This window comes from Cervus elaphus, chromosome 6, assembly GCF_910594005.1.
Source record: "Cervus elaphus chromosome 6, mCerEla1.1, whole genome shotgun sequence".
NCBI lineage: Eukaryota > Metazoa > Chordata > Mammalia > Artiodactyla > Cervidae > Cervus > Cervus elaphus.
Window position 1 is genome coordinate 29,446 of NC_057820.1, and position 19,713 is coordinate 49,158.

General features: G+C 43.4%; 1 long non-coding RNA gene and 1 other non-coding gene across 2 annotated transcripts; one reads left to right on the forward strand and one right to left on the reverse strand.

Annotated features, from left to right (window-relative positions):
- Positions 1 to 307: 307 nt before the first annotated feature.
- Positions 308 to 18,617, reverse strand: LOC122696218. The gene is made up of 3 exons (XR_006341714.1): positions 18,529 to 18,617; positions 15,926 to 16,075; positions 308 to 805 (listed from the first exon to the last, which is right to left on the reverse strand). It is a non-coding gene; the product is annotated as an uncharacterized LOC122696218 (long non-coding RNA).
- On the forward strand, positions 15,918 to 16,078 carry LOC122696683. The gene has a single exon (XR_006341817.1). It is a non-coding gene; the product is annotated as a U1 spliceosomal RNA (small nuclear RNA).
- Positions 18,618 to 19,713: the final 1,096 nt, after the last annotated feature.

The following is a 19,713-nucleotide window of genomic DNA, read 5'->3' on the forward strand; positions in this document are numbered from 1 at the left end:
CTGCAGCTGCAGCAGCTGGCCCGGATCCGGGCTCTGGAGCGGGATCTACTGCAAATGCGTGTGGAGGACATGCAGCTACTCCACCGCGTGAGGCCGCAGTTTTTGGAGGGCAAGGCAGCGCTGGAGCGCGAGGCGCGCCAGCGGGAGGCGGCGGGCGCGCTCTTGGCGCGCATCCAAAAGCCACATCCATCCGAGCGGACCGCGGGCCCCTGCGGCCGGAGTTGCCGCCGTCCCACCGGGCCCAGGCGCTGCGGAACCAGCCGCGCCAGCTGCCGGACCACGGCGAGCGGAGGACACGTGGGGCCTGGCGTGCGTGCGCGGAGGCGCGTCCTCGGCCCCTTTGGGCCAAAGTGACAGATCAGACGCGGGCTCCAAGCTCCCGCCCTTGCGGGTGGCCCACCGACCTGCCAGGGTGGGCAGCGTAAGCGTATCCGGCCCGGGGTCCGGGGTCGCGTCCTTTACACCGTCCCGACCGGACTCTGAGGGTTACACTTCTAAAGTTGCTTACACGATCCCCACCCTCCCTGGGAAGCTCGTCCGCAGGTCTTATAGCCCATCACCACCGGCCCCAGTGGACAGCGACCAAGATGAAGCCGCCTCCGGGAGAGCCCGAACCTACCTCGAGGAAGGCCAGTGAGGCCAGAAGGTGGCGGGGAAAAAAGTCCACTTTCCGTGGTAAATAAAGGCGTGACTCCTTCCTCCACTCTCCACGGGCAGGCCACGCAGCCTCCGTCCTGAGCCTCATCCATAAACGACCGGAATGCCCCAGCTGCAGTGGACTGCATGTCTGCATGTCGCGCTTATGCTGATAGGAAACAAGCATATTTTCTCCTATCAGTGTTAAAACAACAAATCTACACGCAGAGCACAAAGGTGAATGGTACAATTTACTACTCTTTCAGGAACCTGCTCCACTTTGAAAATAGCAGAAGTTTTTGAGATAAGCCTTGCCTCCTTCTAAGGTGTTTACAGTAAAAACCCCTCTTTTCTCCATTAGAATAATCAGAGTCAGAAGTTACTCAATTCAGAAAAATTCTTCAGATAGATATAATATACATGCACATTCATCAGCTAATCCTGTTATGAAGACCAAGACACATTCTTTGAATACAGGTCATTTCTAGAGTACTGAACATGATTTCCTGCATAGCCTACTGAGATTTTTCAAGCTCTCTGTGGTGAAGGACGGCTGTTTCATTTTTAAATTTTCCACCCATCATGGTGGAAAGGGAAAAAATCCAGAATACTAACATGCTAGAGTTAAAAAAAAAAAAAGAAGAAGAAGATGAAGACGGCTAAAAAAAAGAAAAAAAAAAGTTTTAAAAAGACTTACAAAATACAAATCCCAATTCTCTGCAGACTGCCAACAGTTTATGAACTAGAGTTGGTTTACAAAGCATAACATATAAAGCAGGAACTCTGGAGCCAGACTGTCAGGCTTAGCTCCAGACAAGTTAATCTCTCTCTGACTGTCTGTTTACCTCGAGAGGGGATAACAAACAGTAATACCTACTTCAATGGGTTACTGTGAGGAGTATATGAATACGTGCTTAGCACTGAGAACAGCCCCTGACATACAAGTAGCATGTAAGGGTAAGCTGATGCTGCTGTTATTACTGTATAAACCACACCCACAAATACACGTTTTCTAAAACATCTGGCTGCCTCTTTAAAACGTAATGAGAAATGAAGACAGTGAAAACAGAATGTTTTATATGTCTAGTTTCATAACTTTGTACCCATTTTTACATCATTAGTGCCCGATGACAACCCCTCTCACAGCCCATCAGTGATCAGTCACTGTGAACGTCTGCTGTCCAGGTCACACACAGACCGTAAAGCACAGAGGTGTGTTTCCTCCTTGTCCCCCAGCGACAAACCCGTGGGACATTTTACAAAAACGGACAGCCAAACAAGAGGACTTGCCAACAAAGATAAAATTACAGTAAAGAAACAGAAGTGGTAATGTCGGAAGTCAAACTGTAATAGAACATAAGTGGGGTTATAGAAAAAAATAGCTGACTCCAAGAATGCTGACACTTGTCGCCATGAAGGAGACTAAATATGTAGTCAGAGGAACTCTGTGGAGACAAACCTATCAACGTGAGTGAGGAAAGTGGTCGTGAAGAAAAGGACAAAGATGTCCCACAGGAAGTGATGCCAGCAAAAAAAAATTCTCATTGAAAGAACTCACGGGTGTGTCTTATGACACTGAGAAGGCAATGGGTGAAATGCTGGAAGCTGACCCAGACCTACAAGTGTGACAATTTGGCCAAGGCATAAAAATGATACTCCATATTGCAAGCTATACCACAAGGGGGAGGGAAGGCCTGGGATTTCACACTTTCAACTACAGCAAACATTATAGATCTAACCCATGTAAAAACACATAAACATCAAAAGGGCTGACCTACACTAACAAAAGAAAATAGCCTTTCAGAAGCAAAGAACACAACGTCCATCCACTCATGTCCCTTTCTACAGCTGGCTGTTCACTGAGTACCTCTGAAAACCACACTTCACAGTAACAGAATCAGAGACAAGTCCACCATTGGAAAATCCAAAGTCCCAAAGCTAAGTCCACTTCTTAATTTTCTCTAGCCATTTTTCCTACTGTTGGAAATATACAACATAATCAACTGTTTAGCAGCAATATTCCCAGAGTGCTAAACATTGAGATAATGCTCTACAAAATTATGTATTTAAGTACAGCGTGTTCTCAAACTTCTGGGTCTGAACTGCAATACCACAAATTTCAAAATACAGAGTTATACTGAGTCATCTATGCAATTTTTTTAAAAAGCTTTATTCCATAGAATGAAAAAAAAAAAAACAATCTATGCAAAATAAAACTAGGAACCACTAATAAAATCAAATGTACACAACTCACTCTTAAAATTGCTTAATCCTTACATAACATTAAAGATTAAATGAAGTAACTGACAAATTCTGGCTGTTGTAAAAGGTAATTTGTGTTGCTTACAAACAACATAAGCCAGTGTGCCATTCACCGTGGACTGCTGCAGCATGCCGTGAACCAAGCCAGGACTAAAGACCTGATCATGCTGGGCCTGTGAGCTTCAGAGAGAAGGTCTGTGCCTGGGACGTCACACCGTGCTCTGCTAATTCCAGAGAGTTCTATGACCAAACCAAACATTTAATCATCTTCCCGACAAAAATAAACATCCACACGTAAGGTAATTTGACAGAAAGAAAATCTCAGCTTTTAAACTTGAAGCAAGAATCTTAAATCTCCCAAAGTTTCAATTTCTTCATCTATAGAAAGGACTATAATATGTATTCATGAAATTGAGTGACCCAGAAATAAAGTTCGAGGGGCACTTATTCTACGGTCTGGCTCTTTTCCCCAATCTTAACCTGTCAACATTAGGCCAAGAGCACTCCCTCTGCAGAGATGTGGTCACTGCCGTTCTTGCAGTTTTCAAGGCCCAAAGATTTTAAGCAGCAACAGAGGTTAGAGAGTTTTTGTTTGTCGATTCAATCTTTATTCTGTCCCCAGCGGTGCTTGAGATATGAAGAAATAAGCCAGTCTTTATCCTGAAAGAGGCTAATGACTTCCTGTGGAAATGATACTTGCATATGTACAAACTAACAAGTCCTTAACAATTCTGCCCATACTACATCACTGTTACAGATCACAATTGCAATAGAAATTTAGAGACAATTCCACAAGAATCCTTTTTCATGGGCCCCATGACACGTCACATCACTAGTGGTAATGTCTGGCTCTTTTCCAGGACTGAACCCCTGTTCACTGTTATTGTATCTCCTGCACTAAGCACGATGCCTGGCACACTGCAGCCTCCAACGCGTAAATGCTGGCCGAGTGAGTGAATTAAGCAAACATGATACATGATTTAAGGGGACCTGAGTAAATGTGACTTACTTAGAGTTATGGCCTCATAAGATTGGCTGTTCTGCCAAAAAGATTTCTTTAGGAAAATGAGAGATAAGGAGAGGCCATTAAAAAAAAAAAAAAAAGTAATGGGCTAACTAGTAACATTTAGAAAAATCTGTTATTTCCCCTATTTAAATTAATAAAAAAGATGTTAAATAGAACACTCTCAAGTGGGCACCGTGGTTTTATAGATATTGGTTCTTCCAAGCTAACAGAATAATTCAATTGCAGCAAGCAGATAGCCACTCAGAAGAGATACTGTATGCCTGACATGTAATATTACTTCACAACTGTCTAAGAAGCCATCAAACCGTAGATTTCTTCAAAATCATTAAAAAATGCCTTGTCACACAATCTTCTTTAAAAAATAATGCTAACCTGTTCAGCAATGGCAATTTGACAAAGATTAGAAAAGCCAGATTGTCACATGCAAGGCAGAGTATATACTGAGTAATATAAGACCTGTCCTCAAGAAGCTCACAGTCTGTGAAGGCAGGTAAATAAATTGCGACCATACAGTGTAATTAAGTACAATGCTACGCTACAGTTCTGTGGATAAAATACTTTAGGAAAACAGATGAAGAAGTAATTGAATTATGCCTAGAGGACAGTGTTAGAGAAAGCTAGAGAGGTGCTGACCTTTGATTTTGCCTTTTATGTTTAAAAACACGACCACCACTAACAACTTTCGAAGATATTTTTTAGATGCCCTGAGCGCCCTGTCTCATGCATCGAACCTGGACTGGCGATCTATTGCACATACGATAATATACATGTTTCAGTGCTATTCTCTCAGATCATCCCACCCTCACCTTCTCCCACAGAGTCCAAAAGACTGTTCTATACATCTGTGTCTAAAAGAAGCATTTTAAACACTATCCACCTGATTCCTAACAAGGGGCACAGAATAGATTAATGTAAAAGTCCTTAAGAAAGAGCTTTGTTAAACTGAGACTGAGGCAACATCGAGGCACATCTATCTGTGGGAACAGAATAGGTAAGATTTTTCAGTCACACTAAATAACAAACACTACGCCAATTTTTTCAACAATTCTTATCCTATTTGCTATGCATGTTTAAACTTTAATTGTCTTTTATTTCCACTTATTGCAGAGTCTAGTTAATTTCAGATATTGACTATTTAAGTCTGAACTTACAAGGGGGAAACATATCAAAAAAGGACACATACCTTTTATTGGCATTATTTCACAATATATGGAAGTCAAATCATCATGGAGTATGCTTTAAACTTATGCAGTGATGTATGACAACTATTTCTCAATAAAACTGGAATAAACAAAGAATAATGGGAAAAAATGCACTACTCTAAAAATTAGTCTTTAATGACCAAAGAGTGTGTGTGTGTGTGTGTGTCTTCAAGCTTTATGTTTAAAACACTGTCCAAACATGCTACACATCCTAAGATAAAATTGATTTTTTTTTTTCTGTATCTTCTCTTTCAAGAAAAAAAAAACAAACCCTTACATATCTTACAGTTTTTCTCTTAGGAATGAAAGTAGCCATATGATATCTAACGGATTTAACAGATACAAAACATCAATACACACAAATACAAAAGCATCACATCATACAGCTTAATTTCTCAAAACAGCTGGTACGTTCTTAATGGAATTCTGCTTTTCCTAATTTCAAGAGGCTTTGCAGAGATATACAAGTGGAAAATAATCAGTATTTCCACATTTTGGCATACATAGTATATTACCTCGTGTTGCCTATTATGCAGTAAAGAGGAACTGCCATAGCCTGAAATGAGTCTATACATCTATGAGTCAAGGCCTGAAATGAGTCTATACATCTAAACATATACACATACCATTTTGTGGTACATGCTCAGAGTGCTCACAGCACTGTATCTGAGTGTTACTCTCAAACATTAGTATAAACACAAGAAGACAAATCAATAAAATAAAACTTCTCCAACCTATGCAGAGAAAAAAACAGCTAGTACTGTGCTATCTTTATTGTCTAGACTTAAACTCCTTAAATGATTTAACAGGTTAATATCCACAAACCAAATGAATGCATCATTGCAACACAATAATTATTTGCCATAATTAATACTTTCATATCATCAATAATTTTTATGTACGTATTTTAGACTGAAAAAACAAACAGAAAAGGCTGGTAAGCATCACTTCAAATGAGGGATCAAACTCAGTATCACCAAGAAATGTGACAATCATTGGTATGCCTTCTGATGTGACACATGGGGACATTCTCAATACTATCCTCTGTAAAATACTTGGCAAATATGCTGTACCTCAATCTATGTATAAGGAGACATAACACAGAAAAATTCAAACTACAGAACAACTTCTCAGACCACCTGCCTGGGTGGGAAGGAGCAGGTGCGTGCATGCCCAGCTGCCCAGTCGTGTCCGACTCTTTGGGACCCCACGCACTATAGCCCACCAGGCTCCTCTATCCACGGGATTTCCCAAGCAAGAATACTGGAATGGGTTGCCATTTCCACCTCCAGGGGATCTTCCCAAATCAGGGATCAAACCTGTGTCTCCTGCATTGGCAGGCGGATTCTTTACCACTGAGGTCAACAAAAAAAAGCAAGAGTTCCATTCATGTTAAATGTGCCAGGTCAAGGACCTCGGAGAGTCACAGGAGCACAAGTGTGTAGGTAGGTCATGGAAGGCCAGCCCACAAACACTGCACCTCCACCCCCATGGCTTCTGACTGATCGATCCAGAGAGGGGCACCTGAGGAATCACTGGCAGCAGCAAGAGCCCAGACCCAGCGTCCCAACCAGACGATCACCTGGGCTGGGCTGGGCTTTCCTGGGGCTCGCCCTCCTTTCAAGACTGCTCAGGTTTTTTGAGGCTGCATTCCTAGTCTCTCTGCCAGTTTTGTGAGTTACTTGCCAGCCTCCCAATACGTTCCTTTTCCATCCAAATTACCCTGTCAATTTCTGCAGGCTGCAACCTAAGATGCTTGAATGAATTATAAAGAATATTCTGAACTCAAATACAATGCTAACTATAACTTCCTTCCTAATTTAAAGCCATTCCTATAAACACATCTTAACTATGTTACAAATGTAACTCTGAGATGCAGACTGTAAAGATCTTATGAAATTAAAAGTGATATAAATCAGCTTTTTGAGACATTTAAGAGGTGCCTGTATTCCTAAAAATAACTAAAAAAACTTTAAGTTTCAAAGTACAAAATTTGAATGCTAGAGTATAAGAACATCCAGAAAGAAGAAATGACAAAACACCAAGAACATTTTAAACAGTATCAATCAAATAAAAAACTAAACTAGCTTTCCAGAAAAAGAAAACACTGATGCATGTTTTGAGAAAATAGGAACACTAGAATGGTACTGGTTTTTACAAAGTGTTTTCCCTGGGGTAAGAAGGCTTCTTTCTCCTTTATGAAAACCAAACCGTGGGCTTCCCTGGTGGTTCAGTGGTAAAGAATCCGCCTGCCAATACAGGAGACATGGGTTCAACACCTGACCTGGGAAGATCCCACATGCCAAGGAGCAACTAAGTCAGTGCACTGCCTGCCCGCCACCCCCCCCGAAAGAAAGCTCCAAGAACAGTAATGAAAACAATTCTCCACCTGCGTCTACCTTTTCTCTAGATCCCTACTTCATGCTTCCTCACTAAAAATTAACACGTAAGTAAAACTACATTTCACTGTTTCTGAAAAGTTTTCACAATTCAAAACTGAATTTTTAGCTATATTAAAAGCTCACACTTCTTACATTCTTGATAGTAGTATCCAGTTGTCATTTAAATCCTCTAATCTATTTGGTATGCTAAAGAAGTACATTTAGAGGAAGTAAAACATATGTGAAGGGGAGTAAGAACATTTAAAGTTATAGGAAACATCTGCTTCGGAGAGGAAAGAGCACTAGTAATATTTGTGAGCACCTATGTGTACCATGAATTTTGCTATAGACCAAAATCTCTTTGGAAAACACTAGAAAGCAGATGATGCTACCCCTTTTATGAGAAGTAAATGACAGAAATTAACCTAAAAAACTGGTTTACTCACCTCATGTCAGTGCTAACAAGGTTTTGGTTTGACTCAAGCACAGATCTGCCTGGCCCTAAAGGCAGTGTTTTACCCCCAACAAATGTCTCAATGGGCACATTCTTCTTATAAAAATTTGTTTTCACTGATATTTTTCTTATTAGAAAAACAACAGTAACCATTACCCCGGACAAGCAGAACCTGTGGGATGTAACCATAAAGCAAATTTCTGTTCACTGCTGCTCTTTAAAGTTATTCTTTGGTGATAGTGCCCCGAACCTTTATTATGATTTTAGTCATTTTTTCAAGTTATAAAAACTGAGCTTAGAAACTGATAGACCCTGTTTAGTACCATATAATCGTCAAAATTGTCATTCAAGGTTACAGCTTCTCCCCTATGCCCGGCTCTGCCTAAGGCAGGCTGCTGTTTAGTCGCTAAGTCGTGTCTTACTCTCTGAGACCCAATGGATTATATACCCTGCCAGGCTCCTCTGTCCAAGGATTTCCCAGGCAAGAATACTGCAGTGGGCTGCCATTTCCTTCTCCAAAAGCAGGCTAGCAGGCATTATTAAGAGGACTGCACTTTACCCCTCTTCCTTCCACCTTAGTAACCCTGGATGAGGCAATTAAGGGTCCCTGTAGGACATGGGCACTCTCTTAGCTCACAAGGGCATAAAGCCAACCTGTGAGGAACTGCTTCCAGGATCCTGGGACGCTCTCAGCCACTCCAGCCCTTTGAGATCTCTCACTGCATTTCCTTGATGGAGAACATGCAGGTGCTATGGGCATCCAGTCGTCTAGTCCCTGCTCCACTCCACACCACTTTGTTCCAGCAGGCTTTCTCTCACTGGTGGCCCTCACAGGATCCGCAGGAACCACGCAACCCTCGCCCCAGAGAACAAGGACCCACACAGGTCCTTTTCGTGTGCTGCCAGAGCAAACAGCCTCTCCTTCACCCAGGCATGAGAGAGACATTCATCAACCCGCTGTGTCCACGAACCGAATCAATCGCTGAGTAAGCTCTCCAAGTCACCCCATACTTGGGGTGGGGGGAACGCTGAGATGGGAGCGGGAGTCAGAAGAAACTCACATCAACCACTTGGTTCAAAAACGCTTCCAATTTCCAACTTCCTGAATCTTTATATACCGACAGATGGGATAGGTGTTAGAAGTCACAAGATCCGTTTTCTGGCTCTTTCTCTTGCAGGACCTGCATTGTGTTGTTCTTACACCGCATTTCAGAAATGTGCATCTACTGACTTAGAGCTCAACTCAGAACAAAAGAGCTTCATTGTAACATCTTATTACATAATATAGTTAATATTTTTTTCTAAAATTTCCACCAAAAGCAGGAGGAAAAATCTGTAAGCCCACCAGTTAGTCACTGCTAACTGGTTTTCATTCTGTAGAGTCTAGTTGTCATCTGAAAGTTTCTTATTTCAAGTTTTAACTTTTAAAAACCATGGAAAAAGCACTCATTTATATAATTTCATTGAGCGATCCAGTTTCCCACATAACCTAAGCATGACATTCTCAGACGAGATTGGGCACATTCAGGGTGATATGGCCATGGACTAAGCATGACATTTTCAAACACCAAATTTACACTGAACCAACCAATGTGCGCGGTGGCTTCTTGAAACTTGTCTGTCTATGTCACTCTCCAAAGTCAAAACCTCTTTAATGGCTCCCTATTTCCAAAATTAAACTTCAATCTTTTTAAATGAAGCATAATCTGTATGGTTTAAAACATGTATTCATCATAGAAAAATCATACTGCAAGAAAAATGTGAATGTCAGAGGAGTTTCTGATCATGGAAGTGGACCTACACTCAGACGAATTTGGTCAGCTCAAATTTGGCTACTGAAAGTAGCGAAGGACCCAGCTTCATCAAGTCTACGAGGCTGAAATCACCAAGGACAAAAGCGCAAATATGCTACTCCTCTATAACTCAGTAAAAACCAAGCTTGCAACAGGGATCAGCCCCCACATGACTGTAAATACAACTATCACTGCACAGACACATATAATTTATTGGTTCCACACTCACTGTCACAACTGCCAAAAAGTTTACCTAATACTTAACAGGAGATTGCTGCAAACTAAATTTATTTAAAGCTGGATCTGGGGATTAATTTCTCAAAGTTTCACACATAATTTGCCATCCATTCACAGAGCACACATTTAAAATTTTGTTTGAAGGCCATCTTTAGGCAGATGAGTGAGAAATACATTCCATTTAACATGAGACCAAGAAAACAACACTCATAGTTCTCAGCCCAAAGCATCTTCACTCTTCTCAGAAGTTTATGTCAGTAAAAACTCACAGAATTTAAAAAGTGCCTGAAGGAAGAAAAATAATCATTTCTCTCCTGAAGTTGACGATAGAGGTATTCACTCAAGAAGTACACAAGAATAAGGAGTGTGGGCAAATACTGACACGTCTCTATGTATAATTGCAGAGGGTGTGTGTGCACTCATACAACATGCATGTACATGCAGAGGTGTCTGGAGACACGTTCACCAAAACAGTGACCACTCAGATGATGATTTCTACATTCTTCTTTTACTTTTCTATATAGTTTCAATATTTAACAGTGTTTATTTTTTTACAAGAAGAATGCTATATTATTATGGCATGAAAAGCTACAGTAATCAAAATATGTGGTACTGGCAGAAGGACAGACATGCAGACCAATGAAACAGAAATGAGAGTCCAGAAATAAAGCCATATATCTATGGCCAACTAATTACCAACAGAAACGCCAAGGCAATTCAACAGGGGGAAAGGATAGTCTCATCAACAAATAGTGCTGAGACAACTGGATAGTGATATACAAAAAGATGAATTCAGACATCTTCCTCACACTATACACAAAAATTAATTTAAAATGGATCAAAGACCTAAATCTAAGAGCTAAAACTATAAAAAAAAAAAAAAAAAAAAAAAACTTTTAGAAGAAAACAGAGGAGTAAATCTCTACATCCATCCTACAGTACAGATGAACTTCCCCATCCTGTTAAGTCCCAGAGAGGACTCTCCCAATCAGGAAGGGTTGCATGCAGGAAAGTGCTAGCACCTTTGGGGCTCCACAGCCCTAAGAACCATTTCTGGTGACAAGTCTCTGTGACTCATGATTTTACTGACTGGAGCCTCTGATAAAGGTGCCACCTGGAGTGCCCCTGGGCGGAAGGACTCTTCTGCCTCCCTGAACAGCTATCAGGCCCACTGCTTTTGTTGAGCAGCTGGCTACTCGGCTCCGGTGGAAACTGAGAGCCTGACTCAGGGAGGCCTCGTAAGTCCCAGTCTGATGCTTCTACTCTGGGGTGGGTCAGCTCGTACTCAACGACTAAGAATATGCAGAGTCAACTGAAAATGTGTATTTGAGAATGTATCTGGATTGCCTTAGCTTCACAACATCTCAACTTTACCTGAAAAAGAGGTGGACAGCCCTCTGGGGAAACTCATCCTCTACTTTACCACTGGACACAAAGTTATGGGCCCAAGGGAGCCCACATCCGTAAACCCTGTATTGCCAGACCATCCCCTGTCAGTACTTGAGCACTGATCACTATCAGTTCTTTCATGGACTTTAGCAAAAGCCTCTGAACTTGCTCAACTATATTCAGTCTTACTTTACCTTCAGGCCATTCTCCAAAAGTTTTGAGAACAATCTTTTGAAAAGATAAATGAATATTTCTCACCCCCTTTAAAGTCCTATAATGGCTTACTGTGGCCTTTGGTCCAAACTGCCCTGAACCTGTTAACATGACCCAGCCAGCCAGCCTCACAGCACACTTCCTGTCCACCTCTTTCCCATGTCTCCTTCATACCCGGCAGTACCGCCACACGGAACCAGTGACTGTTTCTAAGATGCACACGATTGATCTCACCTCCAGGCTTTGGCCTCTCCTCCTTCCTATGTCCATGCATTTCTCCTTTTGCCAGACTGACTAATGGTCCACTCTTCAGATCTCAGTTTAGATGGCATTACAAGATGGGTGTTTATCCTAGCTCATAAGATTAGGTACCTGCTAAATTCATACTGTCTATTCTCCTCCGTCTTTGCTTCTACTCTTAAAAAGGGACCACTAACGTTTTATTCACTGTAGTATAACCCTGCTTATGTGCTCAATAACTATTTGAGTAATCAATAGCAATCATATTCCATGTACTGTCCCAGGTGTCAAAGAATTACATCAAAACAAACAAAAAAAATTTAATGATCATTCAACTTAAAAATGCATCACTTCAATAAAATTACATTCTTCCTCCCCTACTATGCTGCACTGAAATAAATACAAAAATCTCACAACAGTGTTGGGAGGCAAGTAGCAAACATAGTATTATTCATATCTTATAGATGATCCGAAAATATTAACACTATCAGGAAAAAGCAAATCAGGACTTAAATGAAATGTTTTTGTCCATACATACTAAAATTTTACATGGAGACTCTACCAATAAGAGAACAAGTCAAGAACTCCCTGGCGTCCAGTGGTTAGAACTCCAGGCTTTCACTGCTGATGGCCTGGGTTTGATCCCCAGTTGGGGAACTCAGATCCCACGAGCCCTGTGGCGTAGCCAAAAAAAACAGCACAAGTCAACAAACTACAAAAGTCCACTTCAAGATCTCCGTTTCATTTAAATTAGTGCCCTTAATTCTCCATTGCCCACATTAAGAACAGAAAAATGGCATAAACAATCCCAAATATAGAAATACAGGAAGCATTACTATAAACAAAACTAGTGGAGGTGATGGAATTCCAGCTGAGCTCTTTCAAATCCTAGAAGATATGCTATTAAAGTGCTGCACTCAATATGCCAGCAAATTTGGAAAACTCAGCAGTGGCCACAGGACTGAAAAAGGTCAGTTAACATTCCAATCCCAAAGAAGGACAATGCCAAAGAATGTTCAGACTAACGTACAATTGTGCTCATTTCACACTGCTAGCAAGGCAATGCTCAAAATCCTTCAAGTCAGGCTTTAGCAGTACGTGAACCAAGAACTTCCAAATGTTCAAGGTGGATTTAGAGAAGGCTAAGAAACCAGAGATCAAATTGCCACCATTTACTGGATCACAGAAAATGCAAGAGCGTTCCAGAAAAACATCTACTTCTGCTTCACTAACTGTACTAAAGCCTTTGACTGTGTGAATCACAACAAACTGTGGAAATTCTCAGAGACGGGAATACTAGACCACCTTACCTGTCTCCTGAGAAATGTGTATGCAGGCCAAGTAGTAACAGAACCAGACATGGAACAACGGACTGGTTCCAAATTGGGAAAGGAGTATGTCAAGGCTGTATATTGTCACCCTGCTTATTTAACTTATATGCAGAGTACATCACATGACATGCTGGGCTGGATGAATCACAAGCTGGAGTCCAGACTGCAGAGAGATATATCAACAATCTCAGATACGCAGATGATACCATTCTAATGATAAAAAGCAAAGAGGAACTAAAGAACGTCTTGATAATGGTGAAAGAGAAGAGTGAAAAAGCTGGCTTAAAACTCAACATTCAAAAAACTAAGATCACAGCATCCAGTCCCATCACTTTATGGCAAATAGGGGGAAAAGTGCAAACAGTGACAGATATTTTATTTTTCTGGGCTCCAAAATCACTGCAGATGGTAACTGCAGGCATGAAATTAAAGACACTTGTTCTTTGGAAGGAAAACTATGACAAACCTAGACAGCATATTAAAAAGCAGAGATGTCACTTTGCCAGCAAAGGTCCATACAGTCAAAGTTATGGTTTTTCCAACAGCCACTGCACAGATGTGAGAGATGGACCATAAAGAAAGCTGAGTGCTGGAGAATGGATGCTTTGGAATTGTGGTGCTGGAGAAGACTCTTGAGAGTCCCTTGGAAAGCAAGGAGATCAAATCAGTCCATCTTAAAGGAAATCAACCATGAATATTCACTGGAATGACTGAAGCTTAATAGGGTTAGGGTTAACCTATTGGAAGCTGCAACGCGTTGGCCACCTGATGCGAAGAGCTGCCTCACTGAAAAAGACGCCGATGCTGGGGAAGATGGAGTCCAGGGGCAGGAGGGGGCAACAGAGGGTGAGGCGGCTGGGTGGCATCGCCGACCCAGTGGACAGGAGCCTACACGAGCTCCAGGAGAGACGGAAGGGCAGGGAAGCCTGGCGAGCTGCAGTCCAAGCGGCCACAGAGTCAGACACAACTCAGCAACTGAACAACAACAATCCCAAGTAATAACATCTGGGAATATGATGTATCTTTTTCTGGTGTTTTCTGAAACTGACCTCAGTATTCAGTGCAATTTGGATTATCTGAGAACATGCCGATTTATGACTAAGAGAAGGATTTGGGGGCACAGTGCAGACAGGCACAGTGAAAGGTGTCTATCAGTTTAGATTTAGCACAGAGCTGACATGATGCACCAACTAGGACACACCCAGCAGAGATCACTCACAGGCAGAGAGTGACTGTGCAGGACTGAGCGCTTCAGAATGCTGTGCACAACAGCACCGGAGCATCACCTTTCCAAAATAAACCAACAGCGACTAAAATACATCTCTGCATCAGGTCTTCTGCTGAAATAAAATCACCCAGTGTCTTGGAAAAGAGCCATTCTCACCCATGGGATGTACCACAATCAGGATGTGGGGCATGTCACAAGAAATGGCTTATAGTTAAAGGATCAAAATTCTAAGAATGATTTCCTTGTTTAAAAAACTTTACAAATGTCACTCATTTGCATTCCAGTATACCTGTGTGAGTGGGAAAGGGGTGAAGCTACAGCCAGTGGACAGGAAATTATAATCCTGTATTTGCTCACAGTAACTCAGACCATAAACAATCTGCCTGCACTGCAGGGACCTGGGTTGGATCCCTGAGTCGGGAAGAGCCCCTGGAGAAGGGAATGGCGACCCACACCAGTGTTCTTGCCTGGAGAATCCCATGGACAAGAGGAGCCTGGTGGGCTGGAGAATCCCATGGACAGAGGAGCCTGGTGAGCTGGAGAATCCCATGGACAGAGGAGCCTGGTGGGCTATAGTCCATAGGGTTGAAAAGAGTCAGACACGACTGAGCAACTGACATGTAACGTATATGCTCACAGACAGTAGAGAAGAGTGAACACTATCCATCCTGTGTGGCAGGTGAAAACGTTTGGAGACTCGCTGTTTTAAGTATGCCTTCTAAATGTATAACATAAAATACAGGACCTCAAATTAGTACTTTGAAATAATTTTAGTGAAGACTACAAGTCACAGAGGCCTGCGTTGAAATGCCAGCCTTCTTGATCCTACTTGGGCAAGTACTTGGACAAGTTACCTAAGCGGCTTGAGCCTTACTTTGCTAATGCTACTTAAGAATTAACTAGGAATTAACCTACACCTTGCACGGTCGTATAGAGAACGTGGCACAGAGGTGTTCACTATTACAGAGTAACAATTAGGAGCAGAGACCCAGTCCTCCATCTCTGTGTCCCTTCAGTTACCTAACCTTACTAGTTTCCTAGTCTATAATACGATCACCTTTTAGAATTAGGGTGTTGTAAAGATTAAATGTCTTACAACACTGCCCGGCAAGTAGCACACACTAGCTACGTGTTAGTTACTATTAACATCATTATCATCACCACCACTGAAATGTTAAGTAAACATTGCCACATTATCAGATTCATTACTTTTCTACTATATGAAAAAATGCTCCTTGAAAATTAACCTTATTTAGTGAACTGATTATAATATAGGATGAACTCACACACTCAAAAGAGTTTTTATGCTGATTTTTAGAAACTTTAAATATACAAGAAATTATCTGAATTACCATTGGTCATGAATGTTGACAAGATATATACAACAAATATCCATTTTCAGTGAACATATCCCTTCACGGAACTAAAGCATATCACAAACTGATATGTCTATTGTAGTTTCTCCCCAAAGATTTCAAAGCAGTTTAAAATAATTATATATAGCAATTCTCAAAACTTACAAGTATACTTACCTGGCAGAGGAGATACCATTATCAAGAAGGTGGTTCTCCCAGGGCGAGGCTCACCCATTGCACTCCGTGTTGACCTCTGCAATTTCCTCAAATAGGGGAAACTCGACTGTGTAATTTATGGTAGTGGGGGACTGCGGGCGCGGCTTTCCCCTGAAAAACAAAACTTACAAGTTACCAGAGAAAATTGCATCTAAGAGCAATCAACATCTTTCTCTAAAACTTTTGCTACATAATTACAAAGTGCTACAGTCTAACTGTTGCAAACCTGCCACTCATCCAATCAGTCGGAACACTGACTGCATGTCCACTGCACAGGCAGGCACTGGGCCAAACCCTGAGACCACAGCGACAGTGGGCGCCGCCAACACTGTGATTAAATGTTCCTGAAATGCTGTTTTCCTTAAACAGTGAAAAGAGTAAATTGTATGTTCCAACACTGGAGTGCATTAATAGTTAAGAGTTAAGTAACTTCATAAAAGTGACAGTACAATATTTTCCCCAAGGAGACTAGGATTAAATGAAATAAGCATCCATCTCTACTGCTCAATTACTAAGTAAAGGTAAATGACCACTTTAAATGAGTCAAATAACCTCAAAAATGACACTATTTTTCACCCATCTGAAGGAGAAAGTTTTGAGAAAATCTTAAGTTAGCTGTTACATGTCACTTGTAATCTATCAGAAATAAAGTACATTCACTCAGTTTCACTCAGCATCTGAAACTGAATTTTTGCTGGGGCGACTAGGGTCAATTTACTAATCATGCCTTCCTTTGATCAACCATTTTTTCTTAGGAGAGAAAAATCTAGCCTTAATGCAATCATCAAACAATCTAGAATTCATACTTTTTATCCTACATTTTACAAAATAAGATTTTTCTCAAGTAGCTACCTGTTAAAGTTTTAAAGAATTTAACATATATATTACCCAGCAAAATTGCTCTGCCCAAAAAAAAAAAAAAAAAAATGCAATCTTGACTCCAAGTTAAGTAATCTTAGTGCTTCAAGTGGTCATCCAAAACCTGAAAGTGGACAAACAGCCAACCACCTTTTTAGTACCTACCTCTCCAGAAGAAAGGGCTGTTAGACAAATGCTATTAATATTGACAGCAATTGTATCAAACTGACATGCAGGAAGGTGCACTTCAGGATTAAGTACCTCCCTTGGAGTTCATTATTATGAACTATGAATGTCACATTAGAAAAACTGCTGTCATTTCATTTTATGAATGCTGAATCAGGTAGCTTTAGTTAACTGCAACACTTTACAAACAGGCTATCAAGTAAGCCCCAATTACCAAGTTGTTCCAGACACAGAGCTTCTGTTTCTATTATTAAGTGTAATTAAAGAATTAAAAGGATCAGTTTATTTTTATTGATACATTAGTCTAAAACGATCTGCAATAAGTCTCTGAACACCCAAGTGACTGAAATTCCTTGAGCTATACAAAACACTCCTCTGGAATGCCAGTCTTCCAAATGGCAAGACTCTAAGAACACACAACTGATACACATTCTCCACATTACACATGAAGGAGTAAAAAGATTTCAAACTCAGTAAATTTACAGGAGGGAGGGGAGAAAAAGTGAAAACAAATGCCCCAAGTCTTTGTCTTCTCCAGAATGGCATTTTGTAGCACTGCAAGAATTCAGGCATTTCATCAGTATTCTGCACACTGGGGGACATTCAGGAACTGCTGGTGACAGATGAGCCGACAAGAAGCTTCACCAACAAACAGTATTAAAAGGTAATGTTGCAAATCAGTCATGGAACAGCGGGAGAAGGAATGTGGAGGAGTTCAAAGAGTAACAATCTTCGGCCAAATTTTACATTCAGAGCAAATCAATCACACACTCCTCCAGGGAAAAAAAAGAGAGAGAGATTTGGTGTGACCCAGAATAACCATGAGGACCACACACACACACACACAGAGCAAGTGCCACTTCCACTACAGTTTGACAGTCATGCATTTGGATAATTATAGTAGAAACGTGTGTTTTGGAAACACAGCTAAGACCACACCCTAGGACCGAGAACCGGGACTTTAAATGCTAAGGATCTGCGGTCCACGCAACACCTGAATCGGGCGGTATCGTGGCACAGGTGGAAGGGGTCGGGGCACCAAGTTCAAGGCAGGTGATCAGGAGGGCCGCGTGTCCGGGCGAGGCCTGGTGGAGTCCGAGGGAGAAGGGGGTGTGGATCCGGGGACCAGCACCGAGAGGGAAGGCGGCCGCTGGGAGGAACGTGGGAGCTCCGGGTCGGGGGACGACCAAAGACGCGGGAGGGGAAAGCGCCCGGAGCCAAAGGCCACGGGCGGAGGCAAGACTGGGCACGGGAAAGGGCGGCGAGCACGCGCGGGGAGACGCGAAGGGAAGGAGGCAGGGGCGGAGAAAGGCACAGCCGAATGAATGAGCGCCAGAGCGGCCCGGGGCGCGGAGGACGGGCCCGGGGCGCCCGCGGAGATGCCGCCGCACGCCAGGGGTGGGCGCCGGGATGGGCGCCGGCCCCACCGCGCCCGCCTCTCCGCCAAAATGGGGTCGCGGAGCAGACGAGCCAGGGGTGTGAGAGAAGCGAGGAAAACGGGAAAAAAATAAACCACTCACCCTCCCCGCGAGCCTCCAGGCGCTCTCTCTCAGCCCCGTTCCTCCGCCCTCCTCGAGCCGCGGCGGCAGCTCCTCAGCAGCGCTAGAGGGAGCCCCGGGCCCGGAGCGGGGCAGCGGCGGCGGCGGCGGCCGGACCGGGAACCCCTCCGCACCTGCCCCTGTGGCGAGCCGCGACGAGCCAGGCGGGGGCGGCGGCAACGGCGGCAACGGGCGGCAACGGCTCCCGTGAGCGGGGAGGGCAAATGACCCGGATGTACAGGGTAACGGCGAGGAGGGGGAAGGGGCAACGCCAGGAAGTGAGCGCCGCGGACCTCTCCGGCCGTTCGCCTGCGCCGCGCGCCCGCCCCGCAAGGTAAACCGTCTTCCTTCCCCGCCCCCTTTGCTCCCGCCCCTCCCCTAGGGGGCGGGGCGAGGCAGGAGACAGGTGGTCTGGAAGGCTCCGCGAAGAGAGGAAGGGGGCGCGGCTACCTTCTCCGCTACCCCGCCCTCCTTAAAGGGGCAGCACCTTAAAGGCTGAGATGGCTTCTGGGTGGACCCGCGTCTTGCAGCCTTCTCATTTTACAGATGGAAAACTGAGGCTCAGAGGTGACAGTGACCTGCCTCAGGTCAATAAGCTCAGAAATGGCAGAAACTGGAACTCGAGACTCGCAGATCTGGACTATGCTGAACCCATCAAAGTCGCCACATCCCATCACCGCCCCCCTACACGTGGGTGGGTGGGCACGCCTTTCCTCCAGGTGCTGATTGAGACTCAAACTCCCAGATACTACAGATGAGCTTGGCAGGCTCCCCAGGGCCAAGAGGTACACCGTTATCTCCTCCGATGGTATCGTGGAGACGCCCTTGGGAGGTGTTAAATAATCAGTCTGAGAACAGAAATCAGGCGCCACCTGAGACTTGCATGGTGCTACACATAGCACTTTCAGATAAATGAGACTCTGTTCTGGGGTCTGGTCGGATTCAGCCCCCTGGCCAGAACAGGCTTTGCTCCTGGAAGCTTCCGGTTAAATGAGCTGGAGGTGCCAGAGAAACCCCGGGGGCCACCAGAAGCTGGGAGAGGCGAGAGGCGGGAAGGACTGTCCCCGGGAGCCTTTCGGGGAGGGGGTCTGGTACAGCTTGCTGTCAGGCCTCTGGAGCTGGCAGAGAATGAATTTCTGTTGTTTTAAGCTGTTTAGTTTGTGCCAA